The sequence below is a fragment of the Garra rufa genome, chromosome 25 (assembly GCF_049309525.1).
Source record: "Garra rufa chromosome 25, GarRuf1.0, whole genome shotgun sequence".
Lineage (NCBI taxonomy): Eukaryota > Metazoa > Chordata > Actinopteri > Cypriniformes > Cyprinidae > Garra > Garra rufa.
Window position 1 is genome coordinate 24330363 of NC_133385.1, and position 11166 is coordinate 24341528.

Consider the following 11166-nt stretch of genomic DNA (forward strand, 5'->3'; position numbering starts at 1 on the left):
TATCATTTTATCCACCCCAAAATTATACTGACTCCAAGCTTATGAATGGTATGTATAATGTTACAAAAGCTTTTTATTTCAGATAAATTTTGATCTTTGGATCTTTCTATTAATCAAAGTATTCTGAAAAAAAATACTAATAATATTAATATTTAACTGTTTTAAATATTGATATTAAACATAAATGTTCTTGAACATGCAGTAAATCAGCATATTAGAATGACATCTGAAAGATCATGTGATCATGCTGAAAATGTAGCTTTGATCACAGGAATGAATTACATTTAAAAATACATTCAAATAAAGAACAGTTATTTTAAATTGTAAAAATATTTCAAAATGTTATTGTTTTTGCTGTACTTTGGCTCAAATACTTTGGTGAGTAGAAGAGACTTCTTTAAAAAAACATAAACAAAATCTTACTGTTAAAAACTTTTGACTGGTATATTTTTATGTGCATTTAAACAAATACGAGCACAAAAATGTTCTGGCTGTGCAAAGGTAAGAAATATTAAATATTAAACATATACATATCTTACAAATGGCAAATATCTCTGAGAGTTAAATGTACAGTTTCTTTTGACTCAAAAAAATTATCTATCTATCTATCTATCTATCTATCTATCTCTCTATCTCTCTCTATATATTTTTTTTGGAGCAGCAAATCAGAATATTATAATTATTTCTGAAGGATCATGTGACTGGAGTACTGATGCTTAAATAGTTAAATATTTCAAAATTTTACTGTTTTTGCTGTACTTTGGATCAAATAAACGGAGGCTTGGTGCACAGAGGAGACTTTTTTGAAAAAAAAAAAACATTAAAATTTTCTGTTCATAAACGATTTCTAGTTTATATCTTTTCTATCTATACATTACCTGCTAAGAGACTGTATACACTAAGAATTGTCTTGTACAGTGAACCTGTTTGTCTGTGTAGCAGTTTGACATTGAATTTTGATCAAATAAATAGGTGCAGTGCTGTAATTATTAATGTTCTCATCTTGTGGTGTAAATTGAACATGAAAACATTAAAAGTAAAGACTGCACCTTTAAGAAGGGAACCTCCCACGTGTTGCATGTTGTCCATGCCACAGGTTGCCTACCTGTCTCGCATAACTCTGCACTACCCTCCTCACGTTCACCAGAGAGAAATATGTGAATGCGGCTCAATCCAACCTCCTCCGAATCGCTCTTGGATTGACTCCGCCCTCAAAAGTATCGCGACTGACACATTTGACATCCTCTCAGAAAAAAAAACTCCGCTTTTGTGGTCGAGGTCGTTAGAAACCTCTCGGGTTTCCTCGCTTTTCCCACAGCTGTGAGGAGTTGTCGCCTTTTAAGTGTCGACTATGCTGGACCCGTCCTCCAGCGATGAATCTGAGGGCGAACTACCACCTGAGGACGAGCCGCCCGTTAAAACTGGGAAACCTGTTAAAAAGAGTCCCAAACCTGAAAAGACGTCGGACGCCCCGCGGACCCAAACCAAGGAACCGGTCCCTTCTCCAGCCGATGCCGACAAAACCGAGCAGGAGAGACTTAAGAAAGAGGAAGCGGAGAGGAAAATTAAACTACAAATTTATGTGTTTGTGTTGAGATGTATCGCGTATCCGTTCAACGCCAAACAGCCCACAGATATGGCTCGGCGTCAGCAGAAGGTGAGTGACCGTTAAACCAGTGTTTGGAATATTTCGCGCTTTAAATAATTTCGCGCGTCTCCTCAATATATTGAAACCGCTGGTGCCAAACCTGTTCACTGAGGCAAACTTTTGTCTTTTTGCACCCAGCGCATCGGTCAGTGGCTCAGTGTTGTGTTCAGTACTTACAAAGAGTACTTTTACAGGTTTTAAAGAATATTTGTAAGACTGCCAGCTGCAAATTCTTGCGCGTCACACTTTTAAACGACTTGACAGGTGTTTGTTTACTGTGCTCATACAGTAGCCTACCTGTGTTACCCATCTGGAGCAATTGGAGCATCAAGCTAAACTGTTTATGCACTGATAAGATGAAGGTTAGTAAAGGTTAGCGATAGAATCATGCTTAAGATATTATAAAGTTAGAAAATGTATAAATGGCTTTGTTTTGCCATAAAAAGGAGATAATTTTTAACATAAAATCGTTTTGGTAGGCTATGCTGCTTTAGGTTAATCTTATTTGTATTTATTTCAAAATTGGTAGGGAAATGAGTCACTGTAATGATAAGTAAATGTAAACAGTTCATTTTACACAAAAAATTAGTGTAATAGACTATGTGGCCATAATACTTTAATAATGAATAATATATTTCTTTTATGCCAAAAATCTTTCGAATTTTACGTAAAGATCATGTTCCATGAAGGTATTTTGTAAATTTTCTACCGTAAATATATCACAACTTAATTTTTTCTTCATTTGGACAACTTTAAATGAGATTTTCTCAATATTTTGATTTTTTTGCACCCTCAGATTCCAGATTTTTAAATAGTTGTATCTTAGCCAAATATTGTCCTATCCTAACAAACCATACATCAATGGAAAGCTATTTATTCAGCTTTCAGATGATGTATAAATCTCAGTTAAAAAAAAAAAAAAACCTTTATGACTGGTTTTGTGGTCCAGGGACACTGTGCTCTATGCCAGAAAAGGATATTAAAATGACCAGCAGGATGTAGTGTGGCCAAGAAAATACCTTATTATTTGTTTACGGCATCCATTCATATTTAACCAGTTTGTTGTCATATGTGACCCTGGACCACAAAACCAGTCATATAGGTACATGTTTTTTTTGTGCTGTAGAAATAAGCTTTGCATTGATTTGTGATGTTAGGATAGGGCAATATTTGTCCGAGATACAACTATTTGAAAATCTGAGGGTGCAAAAAAATCAAAACTTTGAGAAAATTGCCTTTGAAGATGTCCAAATTAAGTTCTTAGCAATGCATATTACTAATCAAAAATTCAGTTTTGATATATTTACAGTAGGAAATGTACTAAATATCTTAGTGGAACATGACCTTTACTTAATATCCTAATGATTTTTTTTTTGGCATAATTTTTTATTTTTTTTGGCTATGGCTTATATTATATGCGTCACATACTTAGAAAAGTGTCCAAAATGGTTTTGTTCCCCTGAGGTATCATGGTGCAACATCATTACAAATATCAGAAAATATTATTTTCATTATTTCAGGCCCTGTTTGGGGTTCTGCCACACTGTCTTTGGACAACCTCTAGGCACCCATTTGATAGGACAGTTCCCTGAGGAACTAGCAACTTCATGCAAGAACTCTAAAGATAGTCAACAATTCCCTCAGTAACCCCATCAGACAGGAAAAGCTTTGAGGCACTTGAAACATGTTTTGAACTTCTATGAGTACACAATATTTGAGGCACCTTCAGAAGGGTGCCTAGAGGCTCTCAAGAGGGTTCTGCCAGTGTGGCAGAGTGAGGAACCACAAATGCTTCCTCAAGCCTTCTTTTCATTTTTATGGTGAATGTTGCACCATGTTGCCTCAGGGTAATAAAGCACTTGTCTCACTTCACAAGTACTTGCAGATGAGATGGATAATATTAAAGAGATGACTTAGGGAAAACATGGTCTTGGTTACACTGCTTCATGATGATTATAATATCATTTTTTTGCCGTAGTGCCGAGGAATAGTTTATCCATGGATGAAAATGGTCATAATTTGATCACCCTCTTGTTGTTCCAAACCCACAAGTGCTTTCGTTCATCTTTCAAATGCAAATTTAAATATTTTTAATATTCTTTCATCATTTTGACTGTTAATTGCAAGTCTTGATAATCTACATTTACAGAGTAATTGGTGATAGAATTTTATTTCTTGGGTAAAGTGTCCTTTTTAAAGCGATGGTTTGGAGTAGATTTGCTCATTGCTATGCACTCCGAAGCCCATCTAAATGCCCCATCCGAAGTTTTTTTTACCTTAGTCGAACATTGACGGAGATATTCGAGCTTGTCGAATGGCTTGCTACAGCCGTACATGGTACATGTGATGTATCTCGTAAATTGCACCACTAAACGTGCAAGTAATCTTACCAAACTTCTACAGTAGTGTAAATAGGGTATGTACTCACAAATTTTCCAATGCAGCGTTTTATAAGTCCACCATGATGAGTGTATTAAAAACAACTGTTACCCGATCCCGTAAAAGTCCACCTACTACGTCTGTGTGCATATCAACGTAGTAGGTGGACTTTTACATGCTTTTCCCAAACCAGGGAAGTGACGTCGACGTGTCGCCATTTGTAGTTTTTGAGACTAGTAAGGATCGGGTAACAGTTGTTTTTAATACATGATGGACTTACAAATTTTCCAATGCAGCGTTTTGTGAGTACATACCCTATTTACACTACTGTAGAAGTTTGGTAAGATTACTTGCACGTTTAGTGGTGCAATTTGCGAGATACATCACATGTACCATGTACGGCTGTAGCAAGCCATTCGACAAGCTCGAATATCTCCGTCAATGTTCGACTAAGGTAAAAAAAAAAACTTCAGATGGGGCATTTAGATGGGCTTCGGAGTGCATAGCAATGTAGTCAAATCTACTCCGAACCATCGCTTTAAGTACATACGAGAGCAAGAACCAGCAGCTTTGTTTTGAAATTATTTTTCTCTCTTCTTGCTATAAATGTAGAATCACTTATGAGAAACAAGCACATATGCTATTTTTACCAGCACACACCCACTACCTCCAACATATAACAGCTTTTGGAATCGACTTATTAAGTGATTTTCGTTTCTGCTTAATGCATGTAATCATAGTTCTAAAGCTCGAAACATCTTCAAAGCAATTGTTTAAAAAAAGGACTGATAATGACCTATTATCAACTTTGCATCTGTGGGACCTGTACATTTCATTCCAATTCCAGGTGCTAATCTTAACTTTATTTTTGCTCTAAGAAAGCTTGAGAAATACTTCTGAATGTTAATTTCATGCATGGACTACTCATATACAACAGGTGGCAAATGAGAAAAGAGAAGCTTGTCCTTAAAATTATTGTGTTCTTGGTGAATTGTTTACATCCCCATGAAATCAAAATTAAAGTTTTTTGGCTTTTAGTATGAATGCATTAGCCTTAAGGTTATTTATACACTAGTATGCTCCAAAACAATCACATAATTTGCATTTAAAAGATATAAGCATTTAAAACTTACAGTCTGTCACTTCCAGCAATATGAATGAACAATTTTGATGACATTACCCTGCACTTTAGCTTCTCATCAAACTTTCTTTCCAAATCAAATGCTCTCTAGAATCGAAGAGAAATATGCGCAGAAGCTGCATCAAAATCGGTCATGTTCATAGATCTACTGTTTTCTGTTCAATACAGAATGCGATTGTTTTGCTTTAGTAACAGTTTGATATTAAATCTAAAGGGGAAATCTATTAGACTGTGGCTTTCCTAAGATGTCAAATGTGGCTTTACTGAGTTCATCGGCTCTGAATGGTCTCCCAAGCTGTGATGTAAACAAAATGCTATTGGCTATTTAAAAAATGGGCCAGGGCTGCTTGATGTCTGGTAAGGTCTGGGAACCTTGGCCACTTTGAATGGCCAAGGACCATCCTGAAGTGGAAAATTCCACCCAAAAATGGAAATTCTGTCATTAATTACTCACCCGTAAGACCTTCTTTCATCTTTGGAACACAAATTATGTAATTATATTATATTTTTGATGAAATTCGAGCCTCACATAGACAGCAAGGGTCCTTCCATGTTCAAGGCCCAGAAAGGTTCTAAGATGATTGACAACGTAGTCCATGGGACATAAACTAAAGTTTACAGTCTGCTCATCATCTTATACTCCTTATGTTCAGAACATGACAAACACTTAAGGTTTCTAAATTCTTTACACTTTTTCAGTCATTTTTCCTTAACAAAATAAATTATGTCTTAATAGGAAGATTTTTAGTTTCTGCATGCTCTAATGAGTGATTGTTTCAAATCATGAAACAGGTTTGTGCTGCCTGACTTTGAAGATGTGTATCTTCAGCACAGATTTGATGCAGGGTGCAGATGTAAATTTATGTTCATTTTTAAAAACAGTAACATCTGTAGAAATTGTTCCTTTACATTACTACTCATTTGACATGAAAAGCCCACATTTCTTTTACTTCAGTAAATTCATGGTAAATGATGGCGATTTGTAGATTGAAAAGTCTTCTTACTGTATTATTTTGCGCAGTGTTTCTTCTCTTTGTCAGCGTTGTTAGTGCTGTTTAGTGCTTGTGTGGCCAAGACTGATCAGAGAGGAAATGTCTCGTGAGCCCGCGTTGCACTGGCGTTTAAACTTTGAGCCGAGCAGATAAATGGTCCATGTGGAACACTTCAAATGAGCTTTGAGTTTTGTTATGCATTTGGTAACACTTTGAATTTCGAAGTTTTCATCAAACAGTATTTCTGGGAAATGTGTTGTGTTCTTTACCATTCTGCCTGGAAAAAATGGATCTGTTATTGTGGTGACATTTCCACGCCCCTAAACATGATGCGGCATAAAATGAAATGTGATTGGTTGCATTACATGTCAGTCATATAGCCTCTTGGGCAGTCCTTGGTCATTCATTTGCCATTCATTTAGCCTACACCGTTATTATTTACAGTCAAGCCCGGGATTATTCATACCCCTGGCAAATTCAGATTTAAAGTTACTTTTATTCAACCAGCAAGTTTTTTTTATTTTATTATAAATGAACAGATGTCTCCCAGAATATAATAAGACGATTTACAAGAGGCATCATTGTGGAAAAAATTATTACTCATCTTTTATTTACATTTGAACAAGAAGTGGCATGTCCAAAATTATTCATACCCTTCTCAATAATCAATAGAAAAGCCTTTATTGGCTGTTACAGTAAGCAAATGCTTCCTATAATTGCTGACCAGCTTTTTGCACGTCTCCACTGGTATTTTTGCCCATTCATCTTTAGCGATGAGCTCCAACTCTTTCAGGTTGGAGGGTCTCCTTTCATCACCCTGATCTTTAGTTCCCTCCACAAATTCTCAATTGCATTTAAATCAGGACTCTGTCTGGGCCACTGCAAAATGTCGATGTTTTTGTCTGCTAACCATTTCTTCACCACTTTTGCTGTGTGTTTTGGGTCGTTGTCATGTTGAAATGTCCACTGTTGCCCAAGGCCAAGTTTCTCTGCAGACTGCCTGATGTTGTTGTTGAAAATTTTGATGTATTGCTCCTTTTTTATGGTGCCGTTTGCTGTGATTAGGTTCCCTTGTCCACCGGCTGAAAAACACCCCCAAAACATTAGGTTCCCACCACCATGTTTGACAGTGAGGATGGTGTTCTTAGGGTTGAAGACTTCTCCTTTTTTACGCCAAATTAAGGCTACATCATTGTGGCCAAACAATTCAATTTTTGTTTCATCTGACCATAAAACAGAAGACCAGAAGTCTTCTTCTTTGTCCAGATGAGCATTTGCAGACGCCAAGCGGGCTTTCGTGTGCCTTATCTGGAGAAGTGGTGTCCTCCTTGGTCTGCGTCCGTGGAACCCAGCGGTGTACAGTGTCCATTGGACTGTCTGCCTTGAGATGTTGCCACCAGCAGAGTCCAGATTCATCAGGATGGCCTTGGTGGTGATCCTTGGATTCTTTTTTACCTCTCTCACTATCCTCCTGGCCAGCACAGGTGTCACTTTTGGCTTCCGACAACGTCCTCTGAGATTTTAACCTCTGGAACTTCAAAACATTTAGATATAGTTTTATAGCCCTTTCCTGACTTGTGAGCAGCCACAATGTGCAGCCGCAGGTCCTTAGTGAGCTCCTTTGTCTTAGCCATGACTGTCCACAAACCAACAGCAGAGAGCTTCTGTTTTTCACCTGTTGAGTTGATTAAAACAGCTGTTCCCAATGAATCAGGGTAATTAGGATGCTTTAGAACAGCTTGAACTATTTGGAATGGTATAGAACTTTGGATTTTCCTATAAACTGTGACAGTTTGCAAAGGGTATGAATAATTTTGGACATGTCGCTTTTTGTTCAAATGTAAATTTTATGGCTCTTGTACATCGTCTTATTATGTTTTGGGAGAAGCCTGTGTCATTTCCGGTCAAAAAAAAAAACTTGCTGGTTGAATAAAAGTAACTTTAAGTCAGAATTTGCCAGAGGTATGAATAATTTTGGGCTTGACTGTTTTTCTTTACTTCTTATTTCATCAACTACACTTGTGGATTTTAAGTACAAGGTACATTAGAAAAATACCATCTTGTAGGGGTGGGCGATATGGTAAAAATATCATATCACGATTTTTTCAAGAAATATCACGATTCACGATTTTATCCCGATTCTTTGTCATGTTGGTTTTACTTTTTTACAAGTTGTCTGAGTAGTACAGCCAAATTATTTTTTCTATTTTAAAACCAAAACCTTACAAGGTAACAAAATATAAAATAAAAAGAATGGCAAATATTTAAGCCAAAGTGGGCGAAGACAAAAAAATCTTTGTCATTATTTTCTTTGTTTTTAAAAAATAAGAACAAAGATAAGCTACATGTTACAAATACACATACTATACAAATAAAACAAACAGTGCTTTAATTTTCAGGTACAGTCGGTGTATTTATCAGTAGCATTCAAGAAATTTAATTAACAAATATAAAAATAAAACACTATATACATTGTATACATAAATTATACATAGAAGCAACATTTAAAGCAACTATATTGAAGTTCTTCAGTCAAGAGCAGTGAGTGATTTTCCTTTGTTTTGTTTTATTAGCGTATCATCACCCAAAAATGACAATTCTGTCATCATTTACTCACTCTCGCATTTTTTTAAGCATAAAACATGCTGAACATAAAACTTATTTTGAATAATGTGGGTAACCAAACAGTTGCTGGGTCCCCAGTTACTTCCATATATTTTATTTATTTATTTTAAGTCAGTGGGGACCAGCTACTGTTACCCACATTCTTCAAAATATCTTCTTTTGTGTTAAGCACAAGAAAAAAATTAATATAGATTTAGGACATGTGAGTGACAACATTTTTGGGTGTACTGTCCCTTTAATGACAATCGGCAGCATGTTTAGTTCTGTCACAGAGCTGTACGCATCTATACAGGCGCGCATCCGTTTTTCTCTTAACTGTGTACTTTCACTTTAGACAACCAACTGTGTTTAAATGTAATCCTTGCGTGTTTTTGACAGTATAAGCAAATTAAGCGCCAAAGATAGCTCAGTTTAGTAATCAGGTGCTGTTTGACAGGCTTTTAGCGCACGTGCTTCAGGTTTACGCGTTATTTTACCGGCAAGACTTTGAAGCACATTCAAATAATGTACTTTTGTGATCGCGAATATGAATAAGTGCAGTGTCCCGTGAGTGAATGTACAGTATATTAAGACGGAGGCACACTGTAGCACGATACTACGATATTTATTCAAAAGCAGATCGTGGAGACATTTTAATCGTCCACGATCAAAAATCGTCATATCGCACACCCCTACCATCTTGTCAGTTTAGTTTACTTGAATTCTCTTCACATCAAACAAATGTACACTGTACATCTACTGAATTGTATGTTTTTGTTGTTTCATTACATGATGTGTCAAATACTGATTTTACAAATATGAGTCTATATAATCCTCCAAGTCATACAGTGCAAAAGCAGAAGAAAATTGTGTTACATGCATCCAATAAGACCCTGTGACCTCCATTTAACTTAGAATTATGGCCTACCGTTCAATCGAAATGCTTAAGGGCACCACCAGGGCCTCCCCATAAAAGTGAGACGACACAAGTATCACCTTTATTTACACTTAAAATCGAGAAGAAATAAATCTACCTTTAGTCTTTGTTGAATAAATATTCTCAGTTGGAGGCGATCTTGAGAGTAGCTAGGGGCAGATTATTGATTTTCTGTCATGGCTCATAGAAATATCTCTGCTGCCTAAATGAGAAGGTAACCTTCCCAGCTTCGCAGATCTGATCAGGTGATACTCAAGTATTCCTTGAGGCACTATTTTCCTCCTGGATATGATGCAGGTAGTGAGAGGACTCCTTTACTGCCCTGCATGTGATCAGCCATCCTTCACTTTTGATATACCACTCCACATGATGGAAGTCAGTCAGTGTAAGTATGCTGCCGGTTACCCTTTTACAGTCACTAGGGACCCATCCACACACATCTTCTGTCTTTTGAGCTGTCCAGAGTGTCTGGATGACTTTGTACAAGATCTTACGAGAATGTGAAGGCATTGTTATGCATAAACTTACTGTGCTTCTTTAATCGCAGACGCACTGTCAAAGTAACACAATGCCTTTTAGAGTCTGTGCTATCAAAAGGTATCTGATCAAGAACTGGCATTGTAGTTTTACAGTATTTGAATTTAACCTTTTCTTTTGTTACGACTTCTCTTACAGTGTTTTTTCTTTCTTATTTAGTCTTTGTAATAAGTAGCTTTGGGCACAAGGAAGCCGACATTTATGTGTTTTTCCCAAAGCCACCATGTTGTCAACCCACTTTTGTGTTATTCAAGTGCATTGCAGAGCTTTTATTTTCAGCACATGCTGTTACACTGAAATTCAGTGCAAATGAAAAATGGATTCGAATGTGGGCATCTTGAACGTGTTGTGAAGCCTCATTTGGATTAAAACATGCTAAATTATACCACACACAGTTTTTGCTTTGATTATAGTGTAATAACTAGTTCTGGGCTTTTTTTTTTTGTATTTTGGGAAAAATTTAGATTGTTATGATTATTTATATAGACATTTTTTAGTGAGATAAGAAATATGGCAAAGGGGAACAAACACTTCTTACAAAATAGAGCAAATTTACTGCCTACTCTAATCTGTAATTAGGGGCCAAGCACTGATAGTGCTTAGGCACTTTTTGTATTCATTATGAAATATTATATTTGGCACAGATAAAGGACAGTCGAATTTGATAAAAAATGTCTTTGCACCGCTTTAGTGGATTCTGACCAAACTTGGTATGTGTTATACCAAGCATGACCTGAGAGCACATGAGTAGTTTCAGCACAGACCCACCTACTGGTCAAAAGATATATAAAAAAAAATGTAATTTTTGTTTATAATTTATAAACTGTTTGACCAAAAATCATGAGATTGATCTTGTTAGATTTGGAGCAGCATACCGAATCAAACAATACCCAATTTTCCTATGTCAACCATTTTGAGCATAGCCTGT